This window comes from Pinus tabuliformis, chromosome 5_1 (assembly GCF_031772625.1).
Source record: "Pinus tabuliformis cultivar Carrire ecotype Pingquan chromosome 5_1, CPIR1, whole genome shotgun sequence".
Classification (NCBI taxonomy): Eukaryota; Viridiplantae; Streptophyta; class Pinopsida; order Pinales; family Pinaceae; genus Pinus; species Pinus tabuliformis.
Genome location: NC_142305.1, coordinates 287284404 through 287305070, shown reverse-complemented (window position 1 = coordinate 287305070; position 20667 = coordinate 287284404). Strand labels below are relative to the sequence as shown.

Below are 20667 nucleotides of genomic sequence, written 5' to 3'. Positions count from 1 at the left end.
CGAAATGGAACTACGGTGGAGTTGTTTGATGGTGTTTCTGGAATCTCCAACTATAATCAATTTGTGTCAATTTAAAGAGATGCCTTGAAGCAATAATTTAAGAAATCTATAAAGCTCTATTGATTGCTCTTGACGTTTTCAAAACTCCATTAAAAAAAATAAAAAAATCTTAAACTATTCATAAACAATTAAGTTATATCAACGTGTTCAACGCATGAATTTCCATTTTAAAGAGAGACCAACCACTGTAATCAAAATTAATCGATCGAATGATTCTCTCAAATCCCTAAAAAAACGAGCGGCTCAAGTCTCGCATAGAATTTAGGGTTGCACTATAAAGAATTGGTCGTAATTAAAAATACCGAAACCGCGTGGGGTCCATTGCCGTGCCCGCATTGACTTCGGGCAAAGACCATGAACTTCTCTATTTTTTTTATTAATTTATTAAAAAAATATATTTTTTTATGATAAATAATTTTGATTAAGAGTAAAAAGCCTGATTTTCCTTGAATAAGAATGATGAATCAGTCTACATTCACGTCACGAATAACAGTGAAAAATAACTCTCTTCACAACTGATTTGACAACTGAAATATAATCAATTTTACAACCCTACAAAAAAATATAAATAACTTTACACCAATGTAATTTAAAAAAAATTATAGCTCTTTGAGTGTAATTTAAAAAAAATTATAGCTCTCATGTTTTTCAAAGGTATTATGGGTATCAAATTTCTTGTTTTCATTCTTTTAAAGAAATCATTGCAATTATTAAATGTATATAAACCGTTTTAATCAGCATGAAATGTTTTGTTATTTTAGAAAATAGCTTTTAGTCGACATGAAAAGTTTATTTAATAAGAAAAGCATAAGCAGTTTATTTAATAAGAAAAGTATAAACATATGAGATATGCATCTCGATGGGACATTGTGCTTTCGTGTGGCCGCACTCTCGCAAGATTCCTAATTATGATATAATAATCTCGCAAGATTCTTAATTATGATATAATAATAAACGATTTTAATACCAACCCCAAATCACAGTGAGTATTTGTAAAATTTCATCACTGCTTGTTTACTTGTAAGTTGTATTTATCTTTGTAATTGTTACCCTTTATTTTTTAAATCACTGAATGGTTTAGTGTTGGATGGGAGATGGAAGTATCATATACTTCCTTTAGCTTTCATTAAAAAATTGGAGCATCTTTTTATTTGTGCGTATCATCCTTGCCAAGCGGTTATGATAATCTTCTGTATTGTTTCAATTTTATTGATGTTCTACGGTTTGCACAAATTTAATTAGGTTAATTGGCATGTTTATTTTAAAAAAGTATTTTTAAAATTTTAATTTAATTATTAATTATTTTAGATCCATTTTAATTTGGATCAATTAAGTATTGTGAGAGATCAAAAAATCATTCTAAAAGAAATTTGTATTTTAAAAGATTTGATGTCTCCCAGAGTGTAGTAGATATGATGGATTTGGTTTAATAATTAATCATAATTATTAATTTTATTTAGGTGAATGATATGCTTCCATGATGTGATAGGGTATTATTAACAGTGTTTACAAATATAAAGTTAAGGTTTATCTCCAAACTAGTTATGTTGTTTTGCTCTATTAATTGAATTGATAAATTAAAACAAATTTATGCAAATAAGTATCATATGAAATGGATTATGGTTTTTTGGGCATATGCTATTGATAAGCCATCATATTTGTCACGCCCCTATTCTAGCGGTAGTCTTTCAACCGCACATAGGCAGATGTGGCACCACTACCCGATTTCTTTTCACTAATACTCTCAAGTACGGACTACGCCTAACATTCAACACTTAAAATATTTTTCAACTTTTACTGAGCATTCATATTTTTAACACAGCGGAAATACATTCATCATAATTATCATTTATAAACATATGCATAGCGGATACAATCTTCTTTTAATGGGAGAGGAAGCTCCCTATTTAGAGTATGCCCAAATAATAATAATACACTTTTACAAGTAATTATACATGTACAACCTTTGCAAGGCAACCCCAAGTTCACCTTTACAATTCTGCCAATTTTAAGATTGGACTGTCATTCATGGTTGCCCCACCTCAGGTCGCCCTTCGTTCAACCTTGCCTTTTGTTCGTTCAAGGCAATCATTCAGCCACGCCCGTCCATTGTTCAGGGTCGCTCTCGTCATTTAGCAACATCGCCGCATTCATTCAGGAGCGCCCCATCATTCAGCAGCGCCCCCGCATTCGTTCAGGGTCGCCCTCGTTCAACTTACCGGGCAGACGTGCCCCACTGCAACTCGTTTGGGCAGGCACGCCTGATCAATTAATGAAAAAGGTATTATAGACTATGCGTGAATTCGCTTATGTTACTTAGTGCAACGGAACGAAAAGATTGCGAATAACATAAACACATAAACAATTTAAAAACACATCAACACAGCCAAATTTAATAAACGAGTTCACCAGACTTTCTAGCTATGTCTCCTAGTCCTTTCGCTTCCAGTGCTGACCTCTTTATTTTATCTTCAAATTGTTGTTACAAGTATGAGCTCAAAAACAGTGTCTCAAATAAGAAAATGTACATCACCACTGCATTCAGCTCGAAATTTTGAGTCAAACGAGTATAAAATTGACCATATTTGGCCACTGTGACCTATAGACCCCCTGAAATGGTCCAAAACCACCTTTGTCCCTGCAAAACCACCCTCTGTTTGGCAAAACCCGCCTCGACCTGCATAAAACCACCTCGAACTGTGTGTTGGCAGTAGGGCGGGTTCGGCACCTGCAATGGTTTATTAAAAAATTAGTGGCTTGGTTAACTAAGTCCCACCCTTCGACATGTTGGTTAGCGGAGTTATGCGAAGTCATTTGTATATAAGGTTTTGGAAGGTTGAGGGTTCGAAACCCCCACCGACCATTCTACCATTATACATTGGATATGCGATATGATTTGTGTTAACTCCATTGTTTCGTTGGTTATGTTTCGGTGATATGGTATTGATATACCATATGTGGTTGCAAACTATGGTGAATGTGGGATAATCCAATAACATAAAATCAAAGGACCAGCGGTCGTGGGGTTGACCCCGATCATCTAGATTTTTTCCGACAGAGATCCCAACACAACATAAAAGCAAGTTCATCATATTCATTACCAAGTCTGATGGCAGCCCAACTGGTGAGCTAATTTCGGCGAAGTCATTGCCACTCCGGGAGGTCAAGGGTTTGATCCTCCTTGACCCGAAAATTCTGGAATTTCATGCCAACATTGGGCAAATCCGGGCTGCCACGTGCCAGTGCCGGATTGGCCCATGTGAACCAAACACAAATTTCCACGTCACCTTCTCTGCTGATTTCATCCAGGACCCATGGCTCATTCCCGGGTTGACACGTGTCCTGCTGACATAGGCATTGACCATTGCCCTGGTTGACTTTTAACTTTTTTGCCCTAATTTTCCACAAACTTTGACTGGTTCTACAATCTCAAGTTTTCAACGTTTACGACAGAATATATTTGCATGTAAGCTGGTAGATCTAGGCAGAAATCATTTTCACCACTTTTGTCAAGTATTTTGAAAGGAACATATCTAATTGGTTTCAAATTTTTACCTTACCCTTGCAGTCTTTCTTTGCTGATGTACAACCAGACTTGATCACCAACTTAAAAACTATGCTCAACTCGATGCTTGTCATGTTGCACCTTATACTTTGTTTGGCTTCTTTCCAGCTGTTCCTGTACTACCTGGTGAATTTCCTGGATTTGTTCAATGAACTTGGTTGCTTTGTCCACATCATTGTGTCCAGCAATTGCTATGCCTTTACCAAAGACAAAATCCAAGGGAGACTTTGGTATAAAACCAAAACAAGTCTTGAAAGGAGATCTCTGAGTAGAAGAATGTTTTGCATGGTTGTAAGCATGTTGCACATAACACAAATGCTCATCCCAAAGTTTGGGATGCTTGCTACAATACCCTCGAAGCAACTGTATCACTGTCATGTTGACCACTTCTGTCTGACCATCTGTTTGCGGATGAAATGTCGTGCTCTTCTTAACTTTGTGTCCATTAACTCCCATAGACTTGACCAAAATTTCTCGACAAATCGAGAATCTCGATCGGATACAATAGAAGTGGGTAACCCAAAATGAACCCATACATTTTGAAAGAACAACTTTGAAGTTTGTTCAGTTGTGCCTATTTATTAAATGGTGTCAAAATACACATCCTACTGTACCTATCTACAACTACATACAAATAATCATGACCCTTTCTAGACTTTGGCAATCCCCGAACAAAATCCATGGAAACACTTTCCCAAGGACGAGAAGGAATTTGAAGTGGAGTATACAAGCCTGATTTTCTATTACTTGGCTTGCTCGTAGCACACATAGTACATCCTTTAATATATCTAAAAATTGTCTCATTCATTCGTGGCCAATAGCAGAATCTTTGTAATTGTGCAACTGTTTTACTTACACCAAAATGACCTGATATGAGAGAAGTATGTGCTTCTTGAATTATATTAACTCTTTCAGTTTGTGGAATGCATAACTTTCCCAAATGATATAAGAGTTTTTCCTTTATGTAATAATCCAATTCTTCTACCAGATTGCCTTAACTTAAAGTTGCATATACATCCTAAAAATCTGTGTCTTGAGCATATTGTTTGATGTAACTTTCATGAATTATTGAATTATGCTTAAGTATTGTGGATGCATTTATAATTGGTCTTGATAACATGTCTGCAACCTTATTATGTATGCCCTTCTTATAACTGATAACAAGATGAAATTGTTGTAGAAAATCCATCCACCTGTAATGTCGTGATTGTAGCAATCTAGTTTGTGAGTGTAAGTATTGTAGTGGTTGATGATCTGTATGTATGATTGTTTCTTTACCCATTATGTAATGTTTCCACTTTTTAACACTCTGAACTAATGCATACAATTCTTTATCATATGTAGGATAGTTAACTACTGCTGATTTGAATGTCTCAGAATGAAAGCATATAGGCTTTCTATGTTGCATCAAGACTTCCCCCATGGCATATTCACTTGCATCTGTCTCGATCTCAAATGGATGCTGAAGATCCGACAGTGCTAGTACTGGCACTGTACTGATCCTTTCTTTCAATGTGTTGAAAGCTTTCTGCTATTTGCCTCCCCACTGAAACACATGTTTCACACTTGTCAAAGCATGTAAAGGAGCTGCAATCAAAGAAAAGTTAGCAATTAACTTTCTCCAATATTGCATTCCCCCTAAGAAACTTCTAACTTCTGTAGCAGTGATGGGCTTAGGACAATTTACAATGACTTCAACCTTAGAGGGATCTATCTTCAATTCACCACCCCCTACAATATAACCCAAATAATTCAAAGATGTTCTGCCAAATTCACATTTTGATAGTTTTACATAGAGATTTTCTCTTTTCAAAACATCTAAAATCTGCTTTACATGCTTTACATGTTCATCCCATGTTCTACTGAAAACAAGAATATCATCTAAATAGACTATTACAAAATCATCAATGAATGGCCTAAATACATCATTCATGACTCGCATGAATGTAGCTAGAGCATTAGTTAAGCCAAAAGGCATAACCATCCATTCATAGAGTCCTTGCTTCGTTTTGAAAGTAGTCTTCCATACATCATGTTCTGCAACTCTGATCTGATGGTAGCCACTTCACAAGTCCAATTTAGAGAAGTAAACTGCATCTTTTAACTGATCTAACAAATCATCAATATGAGGAAGAGGATAACGATTCTTTATTGTGATTTTATTTAATGCTCTAAAATCAATGCACATTCTCCACGAACCGTCTTTCTTTCGCACTAACAAAATAGGTGATCCGCACGGTGATGTGCTTGGTCGAATAAACCCTTGATCAAGCAACTCTTGTACCTACTTCTTTATCTATGCATTCTCTAGAGATGATAACTTGTACATTCCAATGTTAGGTAGTGGAGCATCTTGCTGCAAATAAATCTCATGTTCTATCTCTCGCTTGGGTGGAAGCCCCTTAGGCTCTTGAAACAGAATAGCATAATTGGAAACAACGTTAACTAGATCTGCTTTCTGTTTAGGATTACAGCCTTGGAATGCATCGGGTTTACCAATATCCTTTGCTTTTACAATCATAAGTAAAAATTGTTTACTTGAATTTACAATTCTTTTCATTTGTCCTGAATTTATGAGAGAGAAGTTATCTTTGAGTTTATGAGCTCTTACAATATATTCAACATCCTTAGTGAGTTGATACTTATTTTCAGTTCGATAGAAGATATCATTTCTATCATACAAGTATGGTCTTCCTAATACAATTCCACATATGTCTAATGGGACTATGTCTAACTCAACCTCATCTACAAACTTTGACCCAATAGCAAAATGAAGTTTACATTGTTTCGAAACTTGTAGCTTAGTTTTATCACACACCCAACCTAATGGATATGGATTTTTATGAGGTTTTGTTTCTAGACCCAAATTCTTTACAATTGCTTCAGAAATCAATTAAACTTGTGATCCACTATCAAATAAAGTATCAATTTTAGTATGCTTGGAAATGACTCTAATGTGAAATAGCTCATTTCTTTTCCTCTCATCATTATCATTATCAACAGAATGTAAAGAAGTACTTGTAGATGCTTTAGAATCTTTACCTTCTATACCTGTTGTTGTAACCGTTATCTCGTCACCTGAATCTAGTCCCAAGTCCTTTTGAATAGTAGCAACATTCTTTCGCTCTTTACTCCCAAACTTCTTAGGCTTCAATTCCGAATGCAATGACCAATAGTGTGCCTCATCATGTCCTTCCTTCTTACAATGAGTGCATGAAGGTTTACCCTTCTTCAAAGTGTTTGTTTTCTTCTCCTTCCATTTAAGTTTCTTCTTGCCTTTATTCTTTCTTTCAATAGGTTTGGATGATTTCCCAACATCTTGGGTTACATTTTTGCCTCTAGCTTCTAGATGAGTTGTTTGAACCGATACATCATCTAAGCTAGTTGGATTAAACATAAGTATGGTATGCCTCAAATAACTACGAAGACCACCTATGTATTTCAACAATGTCTCTGGTGAGTCCAATGATATGCCTAATGTTAAAGCTCTCTTACGGAATTCCTGAGTATAAGTTTGAACACTTTGACCTTTTAATTAACGTAGTGTTTTCCAACTTATCATTGCTTGTTGCATATAAGCCAAAGGATAAAGTTGCTTTTTAATGGCAGAAACAAATTCATTCCAAGTTGAAATGTTTTAACTATGCTTTTGGAGATCTGCTTGTGTCTTGCCTTCCCACCATACAAGTACAGATCCTCCAAGTCGAATGCTAGCAAGCTGGATCTTCTTCCTTTTTAAAACAACTTTCTGCACCCTACAATACACTTCAATTTGTCTTATCCAATTATCAAGCTTTTTAGCATTAAGTTCTCCATCATAAATTGGCAAATCAAATTTTACATCTAATTTGATCAAAGAGGCTTTCTTTTTCTTCTTCTTAGAAGGACTAGATTTATGAGAAGAAGAGGATGATGGCAATGATGGTGATGATGAGGAGATGGTGGAGGAAGCATTCCTCCATTTCCCTTATCTTCTTTATATTTAGGTGATGAAGTGCCTTCTTCTTTGTTCTTCTTAAACTTGTGATACATCTCTTCCACGATTGCATGTATCGTCATGAAACTATCCAAGAATTGAGATTCTGATCCAAGTGGAGTTTCTTCTGCCATCATTCTTTGTGAAAAGACCCTTCCAATCTCTAGATTCACCTCAACAAGTTCACCTTCACCTCTTCCGAGCCTCAACCTAGTAAGCATTCAAATCTTCACACGAACTTGTCAAACCTTAAAAACCTTGCTGCTTTGATACCACTTGATCCGTTAATGAAAAAGGTATTATAGACTATGCGTGAATTCGCTTCTGTTACTTAGTGCAATGGATCGAAAAGATTTCGAATAACATCAACACATAAACAATTTGAAAACACATTCAAACACATCAACACAGACAAATTTAATAAAGGAGTTCACCAAACTTTCTGGCTACGTCTCCTGGTCCTTTTGCTTCCAATGTTAACCTCTTTATTTTGTCTTCAAATTGTTGTTACAAGTATGAGCTCGAAAACAGAGTCTCAAATAAATAAAATGGACATCACTACTGCGTTCAGCTCAAAATTTCGAGTCAAACAAGTATAAAATCGACCATATTTGGCCACTGTGACCTTCAGACCCCCTGGAATGGTCCAAAACCACCCTCTATTTGGCAAAAATCACCTCGGCCTACATAAAACCACCTCGGACTGTGTGCTGGTGGTAGAGCGGGTTCAGCACCTGCAATGGTTTATTAAGAAATTGGTGGCTTGGTTAACTAAGTCCCACCCTTCAGCATGTTGGTTAATGGAGTTATGCGAAGTTGTTTTTATATAAGGTTTTGGAAGGTCAAGGGTTCGAAACCCCCGCCGACCATGTCGTCGTTATACATTGGATATGCGATATGATTTGCGTTAACTCCGATGTTTCGTTGGTTATGTTTCGGTGATAGGGTATTGATATACCATATGTGGTTGCAATCTGCGGTGAATGTGGGATAATGCAATAATATAAAAATCAAAGGACCGGCGGTCGTGGGGTTGACCCCGACCGTCCGGATTTTTTTCGGCAGAGATCCCGACACAAAATAAAAGCAAGTTCATCATATTCATTACCAAGTCTAATGGCAGCCCAACCAGTGATCTAATTCCAGCGAAGTCATTGCCACTCCGGGAGGTCAGGAGTTTGATCCTCCTTGACCCCAAAATTTTGGAATTTCATGCGAACATTGGGCAAATCCGAGTTGCCATGTGTCAGCACCAGATTGGCCCATGTGAACCAATCATAAATTGCCATGTCACCTTCTTTGTTGCCATCATCTAGGACCCGTGGCTCATTCCTAGGTTGACACGTGTCCTGCTGACGTAGGCATTGACCGTTGACCTAGTTGCCTCTTGACTTTTTTGCCCTAGTTTTCCACAAACTTTGATTGGTTCTAACTTCTCCATCCAGACTCGGATTTACGCGTCGTTTGCACCATTGGAATCGTATCAATGAGCACTTCAACTTGATCCCATTTTCATCTACATTTGAAGACTTTGATCTGGAGGCAAAACTGAATCCATTTTGAATCACTCCTCCCCTCTAGAAGCTTTTGGACCACCAAAAGTTGATTTTAGCTGTCGAGTAAGTGAGGATAAATTTCCTTCACTTTTCCAATCTCTATCCATCGTTCTTTACTTGGATTTGTACCTTTGAGTCCAACTCGAAGATACTCAACATTTCTCCGTCGTGAAGTCCTTATCCTCTTGTCAAGAAATTCCTTATCCTCCTGTCAAGAACTGTGTCCTCCTGTAGCTCATTGAGATACTCAGGCAAAAGGTCTTCAACGGAAGGTAATTGACCTTGCTCTTCAGGATCTTCAATCAATGAAGGCTCATACAATCTCAATTTTTCAACATTTATGATAGAATATATTTGCGTGTAAGCTGGTAGATCTATGCAGAAAGCATTTTCACCAATTCTGTCAAGTATTTTGAAAGGACCATATCTAATTGGTTTCAAATTTTTACCTTCCCCTTGCAGTATTTCTTTCTTGATGTACAACCAGACTTGATCATCAACTTGAAAACTATGCTCAACTCGATGCTTTTCATGTCGCACCTTATACTTTGCTTGGCTTCTTTCCTGCTGTTCATGTACTTCCTGATGAATTTCCTGGATTTGTTCAATTAACTTGATCGCTTTGTCCACATCACTGTGTCCATCAACTACTATGTCTTTACCAAAGACAAAATCCAAGGGAGAATTTGGTATAAAACCAAAACAAGTCTCGAAAGGAGATCTTTGAGTAGAAGAATGTTTTGCATGGTTGTAAGCATGTTGCACATAACACAAATGCTCATCCCAAAGTTTGGGATGCTTGCTGCAATATCCTCGAAGAAACTGTATCATTGTCCTGTTGACCACTTCTATCTGACCATCTATTTGTGGATGAAATGTCGTGCTCTTCTTTAACTTTGTGTCCATTAACTCCCATAGACTTGACCAAAATTTCCCGACAAATCGAGAATATCGATCGGATATAATAGAAGTGGGTAACCCAAAATGAACCCATACATTTTGAAAGAACAACTTTGCAGTTTGTTCAGCTATGACCGGTTTATTACATGGTGTCAAAATACACATCGTACTGAACCTATCCACAACTACATACCAATAATCATGACCCTTTCTAGACTTTCCCAAGGACAAGAAGGAATTGGAAGTGGATTATATAAGCCTAATTTTCTATTACTTGGCTTGCTCGTAGCACACATAGTACATCCTTTAATATATCTAGAAAATGTCTCATTCATTCGTGGCCAATAGCAGAATGTTTGTAATTGTGCAATTGTTTTACTTACACCAAAATGACTTGATATGATAGAAGTATGTGCTTCTCGAATTATATTAACTCTTTCATTTTGTGGAATGCATAACTTTCCCAAATGATATAAGAGTTTTTCCTTTATGTAATTATCCAATTCTTCTACCTACTTGCCATGACTTAAAGTTGCATATACATCCTTAAAATCTGTGTCTTGAGCATATTGTTTGATGTAACTTTCATGAATTATTAAATTATGCTTAAGTATTGTGGATGCATTTATAATTGGTCTTGATAACATGTATGCAACCTTATTATGTATGCCCTTCTTATATCTGATAACAAGATGAAATTGTTTTATAAAACCCATCCACCTGTAATGTTGTGATTGTTGCAATTTAGTTTGTGAGTGTAAGTATTGTAGTGGTTGATGATCTGTATGTATGATTGTTTCTTTACCCATTATGTAATGTTTCCACTTTTTAACACTCTGAACTAATGCATACAATTCTTTATCATATGTAGGATAGTTAACTACTGTGGATGTGAATGTCTCAGAATGAAAGCATATATGCTTTTGGTGCTACATCAACACTGCCCCCATGGCATATTCACTTGCATCTATCTCGATCTCAAATGGATGTTAAAGATCTGGCAGTGTTAGTACTGGCATTGTTGTTTTGGGAAGTTTTAGTGTCTACGGATAAACACTTGATCCAAAATGGATCCTAAAAAACCTCTAAGTATTCAATACTTAAGAACTATCGCCAAGGATAAACCTTCAAGAATGGCGGAAAACACTATCGGACGAGAAAAACACGTAGAAATGGTTAAAACATAGCCTATCGGAGGCTAAAACAACAATGCACAAGAGCTGTTGGATCTGGCCGATCAATAGTCCAGATCTAATCAGCATATCGAAATCAGAGGCAGCAGGTGGAGAAAATCGGAAGTGGTCTTATGGAAATCGCGATAGCGATCAACGCGATTTAACGAGGACCGTTGACCAAGTTTGCAAATCAACGACCCAGATTAAATCGAAATATCGCATCACCCATATGCAGAAGAACTTAGCTCGCGGTTTAAAGGATTGGCGATATGCAATTGCGATATATTGCATCGCAGTTATGTAAGGGGTGATACCATAGGCCAGCGACCATGCGATACGCCGATAGCCGATAAGGCCAATTGGAGCAATCGGCGATTAGAAGTCAAAAGCAATATGCAATAAGGGATATAGTTGAACCCGAAATGGTTATGAATGGATACGATAATATTTGAAGTCCGATATGGAGCAATTTTATGGGTTTTCCCGTGTATTTGGGGCTTTTCATTATAAACCCAAATACAAAGGAACCTGTGACCAAGCGACTTGCGATAGTGATACAAAGGCGGACCCGATGGAGTCTAGGGCGGAATTGATAATATTTGAAGTCTGATAAATGGCAGTTTGGCGGATTTTACAACGTTTCTGTGTATTTCTCTGTGTAAACAGAGAAATGATATTTTTGGGGATTTCAACGCGCTGATGGTCCCTTCCATTTGAAAACAGGTGGCCACCATCCCTGAAGACGTTACACCATGATTGGTTAACGCTCATAAGGGGGTCTGAACTAATGCATACAATTCTTTATCATATGTAGGATAGTTAACTACTGTGGATGTGAATGTCTCAGAATGAAAGCATATATGCTTTTGGTGCTACATCAACACTGCCCCCATGGCATATTCACTTGCATCTATCTCGATCTCAAATGGATGTTAAAGATCTGGCAGTGCTAGTACTGGCATTGTTGTTTTGGGAAGTTTTAGTGTCTACGAATAAACACTTGATCCAAAATGGATCCTAAAAAACCTCTAAGTATTCAATACTTAAGAACTATCACCAAGGATAAACCTTCAAGAATGGCGGAAAACACTATCGGACGAGAAAAACACGTAGAAATGGTGAAAACATAGCCTATCGGAGGCTAAAACAACAATGCACAAGAGCTGTTGGATCTGGCCGATCAATGGTCTAGATCTAATCAGCATATCGAAATCAGAGGCAGCAGGTGGAGAAAATCGAAAGTGGTCTTATGGAAATCGCGATAGCGATCAACGCGATTTAACGAGGACCGTTGACCAAGTTTGCAAATCAACGACCCAGATTAAATCGAAATATCACATCACCCATATGCAGAAGAACTTAGCTCGCGGTTTAAAGGATTGGCGATATGCAATTGCGATATATTGCATCGCAGTTATGTAAGGGGTGATACCATAGGCCAGCGACCATGCGATACACCGATAGCCGATAAGGCCAATTGGAGCAATCGGCGATTAGAAGTCAAAAGCAATATGCAATAAGGGATATAGTCGAACCCGAAATGGTTATGAATGGATACGATAATATTTGAAGTCCGATATGGAGCAATTTTATGGGTTTTCCCGTGTATTTGGGGCTTTTCATTATAAACCCAAATACAAAGGAACCTGCGACCAAGCGACTTGCGATAGTGATACAAAGGCGGACCCGATGGAGTCTAGGGCGGAATTGATAATATTTGAAGTCTGATAAATGGCAGTTTGGCGGATTTTACAACGTTTCTGTGTATTTCTCTGTGTAAACAGAGAAATGATATTTTTGGGGATTTCAACGCGCTGATGGTCCCTTCCATTTGAAAACAGGTGGCCACCATCCCTGAAGACGTTACACCATGATTGGTTAACGCTCATAAGGGGGTCTGAACTAATGCATACAATTCTTTATCATATGTAGGATAGTTAACTACTGTGGATGTGAATGTCTCAGAATGAAAGCATATATGCTTTTGGTGCTACATCAACACTGCCCCCATGGCATATTCACTTGCATCTATCTCGATCTCAAATGGATGTTAAAGATTTGGCAGTGCTAGTACTGGCATTGTTGTTTTGGGAAGTTTTAGTGTCTACGGATAAACACTTGATCCAAAATGGATCCTAAAAAACCTCTCTAAGTATTCAATACTTAAGAACTATCGCCAAGGATAAACCTTCAAGAATGGCGAAAAACACTATCGGACGAGAAAAACACATAGAAATGGTGAAAACAGAGCCTATCGGAGGCTAAAACAACAATGCACAAGAGCTGTTGGATCTGGCCGATCAATGGTCCAGATCTAATCAGCATATCGAAATCAGAGGCAGCAGGTGGAGAAAATCGGAAGTGGTCTTATGGAAATCGCGATAGCGATCAACGCGATTTAACGAGGACCGTTGACCAAGTTTGCAAATCAACGACCCAGATTAAATCGAAATATCGCATCACCCATATGCAGAAGAACTTAGCTCGCGGTTTAAAGGATTGGCGATATGCAATTGCGATATATTGCATCGCAGTTATGTAAGGGGTGATACCATAGGCCAGCGACCATGCGATACGCCGATAGCCGATAAGGCCAATTGGAGCAATCGGCGATTAGAAGTCAAAATCAATATGCAATAAGGGATATAGTCGAACCCGAAATGGTTATGAATGGATACGATAATATTTGAAGTCCGATATGGAGCAATTTTATGGGTTTTCCCGTGTATTTGGGGCTTTTCATTATAAACCCAAATACAAAGGAACCTGCGACCAAGCGACTTGCGATAGCGATACAAAGGCGGACCCGATGGAGTCTAGGGCGGAATTGATAATATTTGAAGTCTGATAAATGGCAGTTTGGCGGATTTTACAACGTTTCTGTGTATTTCTCTGTGTAAACAGAGAAATGATATTTTTGGGGATTTCAACGCACTGATGGTCCCTTCCATTTGAAAACAGGTGGCCACCATACCTGAAGACGTTACACCATGATTGGTTAACGCTCATAAGGGGGTTTTAGCGGACAGAGGCCGGAAGCCAGAGAGCCCGAGAGGGGAAATGAATCGAAAAGCGTCGATAGGCTTAAAATCAATTCAGTGTCAGAGATAGAGAGGGGCAGTGCTGAGACAAAGAGAAAATAGAGACAGAGAGCGAGAGGGAGAGTCTGTGTACTCAGAAAGACTTGAAGGATTCAAGCAAAACCCTGTTGTTTGTTCCTATTGTGTTGAGACTCAATTTGAGCTCACATTTGTAAAAACTCTGCTCTTTAAGGCATAATAGAGGGGTCACCTCTGAAAGCTGGACCAGGAGACGTAGCATTTTGGGTGAACTCCTTGATTATTTGTTGTGGTATGTGTGTGTGTTTGTTATGTTTCCCTAACTGCTCATTGTCTATATTATTTGCAATCTTTTCGATCCGTTGCACTAAGTAATATAGGCAAATCCTGCACATGAGTCTATAATACCTTAATATTAATCTAAGATCTCATTTTCAGATCAAGTGGTATCAGATCTTTTGGTTTTGGTTTTGTTAAGGTTAGACAAGCTTGTGCTAGATTTTTGTATGCTAACTAGGTCAAAGCTCAAACTAGGAGAAGGAGAACTTGTTGACGCTAATCCAGAGATTGGAAGAGTCTATCCTCAGAGGAGAATGGCAAAAGAAACTTCATTGGAATCAGAATCTCAATTCATGAATAGTTTTATGGCCATGCGAGCCATGGTGGAAGAGATGTATCAGGAATTTAAAAAGGGTCGAGGTGAAAGCACTTCAACACCTAAACCAGACTAAGGGGCAGAGGAAACTTCTCTAGCTGACGTTCCAGAGGGCAAAGGGAAAGGGGAAAAGCCTCCTCCCTCGTCTCCTCCACCATCACCTCCATCAGCCTCGTCTCCTAGCCCTGAAAAGAAAAAGAAGAAAACATCTTTGATTAAATTAGATGTGAAATTTGATTTGCCAATTTATGATGGAGAACTAAATGCAGAAAAGCTAGCTAACTGGATTAGACAGATTGATGTATATTGCAGAGTGCAGAACATTGATTCAAAAAGGAGAAAGATTCAGTTGACTAGCCTTCGACTTGGAGGAACTGCACTAGTGTGGTGGGAAGGCAAGACACAAGCTAATCTGAAGAGACATGGTAAAATTATTTCTACTTGGAATGAATTTGTTTCTGCCATCAAAAAACAATTCTATCCTCTAGCTTATATGCAGAAAGCAATGATGAGTTGGCAAACTCTTTTCCAATTAAAGGGCCAAAGTGTACAAAGTTATACTCAGGAATTTAGAAAAGAGCTTTAACTCTAGGCATATCTCTAGACTCACCTGAAACTTTGTTGAAGTATATAGGTGGTTTGCATAGCTATTTGAAGCACACCATTCTCATGTTTAATCCCACTAGCCTAGCTGATGTATTAGTTCAAGCTACACATCTAGAAGCTAGAGGCAAGAATGTGAACCCAGAGGTTGGGGGATCATCTAAACATTCTACAAGCAAGAACAAGGAAAAGAAGAAGCTAAAATGGGAGAGGAAGACAAACGCTGTACAGAAGGACAAACCTTCATGCACTCATTACAAGAAGGATGGACACAATGATGAACACTGTTGATCTTTGCATCCGGAGTTGAAACCTAAGAAGTTCAGTGGTAAGAAGAAGAAGATTGTTGCTGCTATTTAGAAAGACTTGGGGTCAGACTCAGGTGATGAAACAACGGTCACAGCCACAGGTATAAAAGGTAAAAATTCTGAAGCACCTACAAGTAACTCTGCACAATCTATTGATAATGAAGATAATGAGAGGAAAAGACATGAGCTTTTTCATATTATAGTTATTTCCAAGCACCAAAAGATTGATACTTTATTTGATAGTGGATCACAAGTAAACTTGATTTCTGAAACAATTGTAAAGAAGTTGGGATTACTAACAACACCTAACAAGAAGCCATATCCATTAGGTTGGGTATGTGATAAACCAAAGCTACAAGTGACAAGACAATGTAAACTCAGGTTTTCTATTGGGTCAATATTTGTAGATGAGGTTGAGTTAGATATAGCTCCCTTGGATATATGTGGTATTGTTTTAGGGAGTCCTTACTTGTATGATAGAAAAGCCATTTTCTATAGGGCTGAAAATAAGTATCAACTCACTAAAGATGGAATAGAATATATTTTAAGAGCTCATAAACTCAAAAATAACTATTCTCTCATAAACTCAGGGCAGATGAAAAGAATTGTAAATTCATGCAAGCAATTTTTACTAATGGTTGTATAGGAAAAGAACCCTGATAAAACCAATGTATTTGAAGGCTGTGATGCTAAACAAAAAGCTGATGCTAAACAAAAAGCTAATTTAGTTAAAGTTGTTTCAGAATATGATATCCTATTTCAAGAACCTAAAGGTCTGCCACCCAAAAGGCAAATAGTACATGATATTCATTTGTAGCAAGATGCTCGATTACCTGATATCGGAATGTACAGGTTATCCGCTTTATAGAATGCAGAGATCAAGAAGCAGGTATAAGAGCTGCTCGATAAAGGGTTCATAATACCAAGCACATCACCATGTGGATCTCCAATCATACTGGTGAGAAAGAAAAATGGTTTGTGGAGGATGTGCATTGATTATAGAGCACTGAATAAAATAACGATTAAGAATCGTTATCCTCTTCTTCACGTTGATGATCTATTAGATCAGTTGAAAGAAGTAGTTTACTTTTCCAAGTTAGACTTGCGTAGTGGCTATCATCAGGTCAGAGTTGCAGAACAAGATGCATGGAAGACTGCTTTCAAGACAAAGCAAGGGCTGTATGAAAAGTTGGTTATGCCTTTTGGCTTAACTAATGCTCCTACCACTTTCATGAGAGTTATGAATGATGTACTCAGACCTTTTATTGATGATTTTGTAATCGTATATTTAGATGACATTCTTGTTTTTAGTAAAACATGGGAAGACCATTTGAAGCATGTAAAGCAGACTTTAGATGTTTTGAAAAGAGAAAATCTCTATTTGAATTTATCAAAATGTGAATTTGGCAAAACATAATTATTTGGGTCATATTGTAGGGGGTGGTGAATTGAAGATAGATCCCTCTAAGGTCAAGTCATTGTGAACTGGCCTAAACCCAAATCTGCTACAAAAGTTAGGAGTTTCCTAGGAGCAACACAATATTGGAGAAATTTTATTGCTAACTTTTCTTTGATTACAACTCCCTTACATGCTTTAACAGGATTGAATAAGGTGTTTCAGTGGGGAGGCAAATAGCAGAAAGCCTTCAACACCTTAAAAGAAAAAATTAGTACAGCACCAGTACTAGCACTGCCAGATCTTCAACGACCATTTGAGATTGAAACAGATGCCAATGACTATGCCATGGGAGCAGTGTTGATGCAACACGGTAAACCCATATGCTATAATTTTGAGACATTTAATTCGGTAGTAGTTAATTATCCCACATATGATAAAGAATTGTATGCATTAGTGCAGAGTGTGAAAAAGTGGAAACATTACCTAATGGGAAAAGAAACAATTATACATACAGATCATCAACCACTTCAATATTTGCACTCACAAATTAAATTGTAGCAATCAAGACATTATAGGTGGATGGGTTTCCTACAACAATTTCATCTTGTCATCAAATATAAGAAAGGCATACACAATAAGGTTGCAGATATGCTATCAAGACCAATCATAAATGCATCTACTATACTTAAGCATAACTCAATAATTCATGAAAGCTACATTGAACAATATGCTCAAGATGTAGATTTTAATGATATATATGCAACTTTAAGTCATGGCAAGCAAGTAGAAGAATTGGACTATTATGTTAAGGACCAACTCTTATATCATTTGGGAAAGTTATGCATTCCACAAACTAAAAGAGTTAACATAATCCAAGAAGCACACACTTCTCTTATATCAGGTTATTTTGGTGTAAGTAAAACAGTCACAGTTGCAAAGGTTCTGTTATTGGCCAAGAATGCATGAAACAATTTCTAGATATATTAAAGGGTGTACTATGTGTGCTAAAAGCAAGCCCAACAATAGAAAATTAGGCTTGTACACTCCACTTCCAGTTCCTTCTTGTCCTTGGAAAGTGTTTCCATGGACTTTGTTGGGAGATTTCCAAAATTTAGAAAAGGTCATGATTATTTGTATGTTATTGTGGATAGGTTCAGCAAAATGTGTATTTTGATACCTTGTAACAAGCAGGTTACAATTGAACAAAAGCGAAGTTGTTCTTTCATCATGTATGGGTTCATTTTGGGCTACCCACTTCTATTGTATCTGATCGAGATCCCGATTTATTGGGAAGCTTTGGTCAAGTCTGTGGGAATTGATGGACACCAGATTAAAGAAGAGCACAACGTTTCATCCACAAACAGATGGTCAAACAAAGGTGGTCAATAGGACAGTGATCCAATTGCTTAGATGTTATTGCAGCAAGCATCCCAAGCTTTGGGATGAACATTTGTGTTATTTTCAACATGCTTACAACCATGCCAAGCACTCTTCTACTCAGAGATCTCCTTTTGAGACTTGTTTTGGTTTTATACCAAAGTCTCCCTTGGATTTTGTATTTGGTAAAGCCGTAGCAGTTGATGGACACAATGATGTGGACAAAGCAACCAAGTTCATTGAACAGATCCAAGAAATTCACCAGGCAGTGCATGAACAGCTGGAAAGAAGCCAAGCCAAGTACAAGGCAAGGCATGACAAGCATCGAATTGAGCATAGTTTCCAAGTTGGTGATCAAGTCTAGCTGTACATCAGCAAAGACAGAATGCAAGGTGAAGGTAAGAAGCAGAAACCAATAAGGTATGGGCCTTTCAAGATACTTGAGAAAATTGGTGAAAACTCTTTTTGCCTTGATTCGCCAGCCTATATGCATATATATTCAGTTGTTAATGCAGAGAACTTGAGACTGTATGAACCTTCATTTATTGAAGATCCCGAAGAGAAAATTCAGTTGCTTCTATTGATGATCTGTTGCCTGAATATCTCAATGAGTTGCAGGAAGACACAGTTCTAGACAGGAAGGTGAGAACTATGCGCAAAGGGGATGTTGAGTACCTGAGAATCGGACTCAAAGGTTCAAAACCAAGCAGTGCACAATGGATAGAGATTGCACAAGTGAGGACGTTGTATCCTCACTTGATCGATGCTTAAAACCAACTTTTGGTGGTCCAAAAGCTTTTCAGTGGGAAGGTGTGATCCAAAATGGATCCTAAAAACCCTCTAATTCTTCAATACTTAAGAACTATCACCAAGGATAAACCTTCAAGAATGGTGAAAAACACTATCAGACGAGAAAAACACGCAAAAATGGTGAAAACAGAGCCTATTGGATGCTAAAACAACAATGCACAGGAGCCGTCGGATCTGGCTTATCAACGGTCCAAATCTAATTGGCATATCACAATCGGAGGCAGCAGGCGAAGCAAATCGGAGCGGTCTTATGGAAATCGCGATAGCGATCAACGTGATTTAACGAGGACCGTTGATCAAGCGCACAAATCAACGACCCAGATTAAATCGCAATATCGCATTGCTCATATGCAAAAGGACTTAGCCCGCGGTTTGAAGGATTGGTGATATGCAATTGCGATATATCGCATCGCAATTATGTAAGGGGTGATGCCACAGGCCAGCAACCATGCGATACGACGATGCGCCGATATCCGATAAGGCCGATTGGAGCAATCGACAATCGAAAGTCAAAAGCAATATGCAATAAGTGATATAGCCGGACCCGAAAGGGTTATGAAGACGATACGATAATATTTGAAGTCCGATATGGAGCAATTTTACGAGTTTTCCTATGTATTTGGGGTTTTTCATTATAAACCCAAATACAAAGGAACCGCGACCAAGTGACTTGCAATAGCGATACAAAGGCGGACCCGATGGAGTCTACGGCGGAATTGATAATATTCGAAGTCCGATAAACGGCCGTTTGGCGGATTTTACAGCGTTTCTGTGTATTTCTCTGTGTAAATAGAGAAACGATATTTTTGGGGATTTCAATGCGCCGATGGTCCCTTCCGTTTGAAGATAGGTGGCCACCATACCTGAAGACGTTACACCATGATTGGTGAACAGTCAGAGGGGATTTGAGTGGACAAAGGCCGAAAGCCAGAGAGCCCGAGAGGGGAAACAAACCGACAAGCGCCAATAGGCTTAAAATCCACTCAGTGTCAAAGACAGAGAGGGGTAGTGCTGAGATAGAGAGAAAACAGAGACAGAGAGAGAGAGGGAGAGTCTATTTACTCATAAAGACTTGAGGGATTCAAGCAAAAACCTGTTGTTTGTTCCTGTTGTGTTGAGACTCAATTTGAGCTCACATTTGTAAAAACTCTGCTCTTGAAGGCATAATAGAGAGGTCACCACTGAAAGCTGGACCAGGAGATGTAGACCAAGAGTTTTGGGTGA

At 38.1% G+C, this 20667-nt stretch overlaps 1 non-coding gene across 1 annotated transcript; it reads right to left on the bottom strand.

The window, feature by feature from the left end:
- Positions 1 to 1188: 1188 nt before the first annotated feature.
- Positions 1189 to 1292, bottom strand: LOC149164471 (U6 spliceosomal RNA). The gene has a single exon (XR_016261062.1). It is a non-coding gene; the product is annotated as a U6 spliceosomal RNA (small nuclear RNA).
- Between the last annotated feature and the right edge of the window lie 19375 nt (positions 1293 to 20667).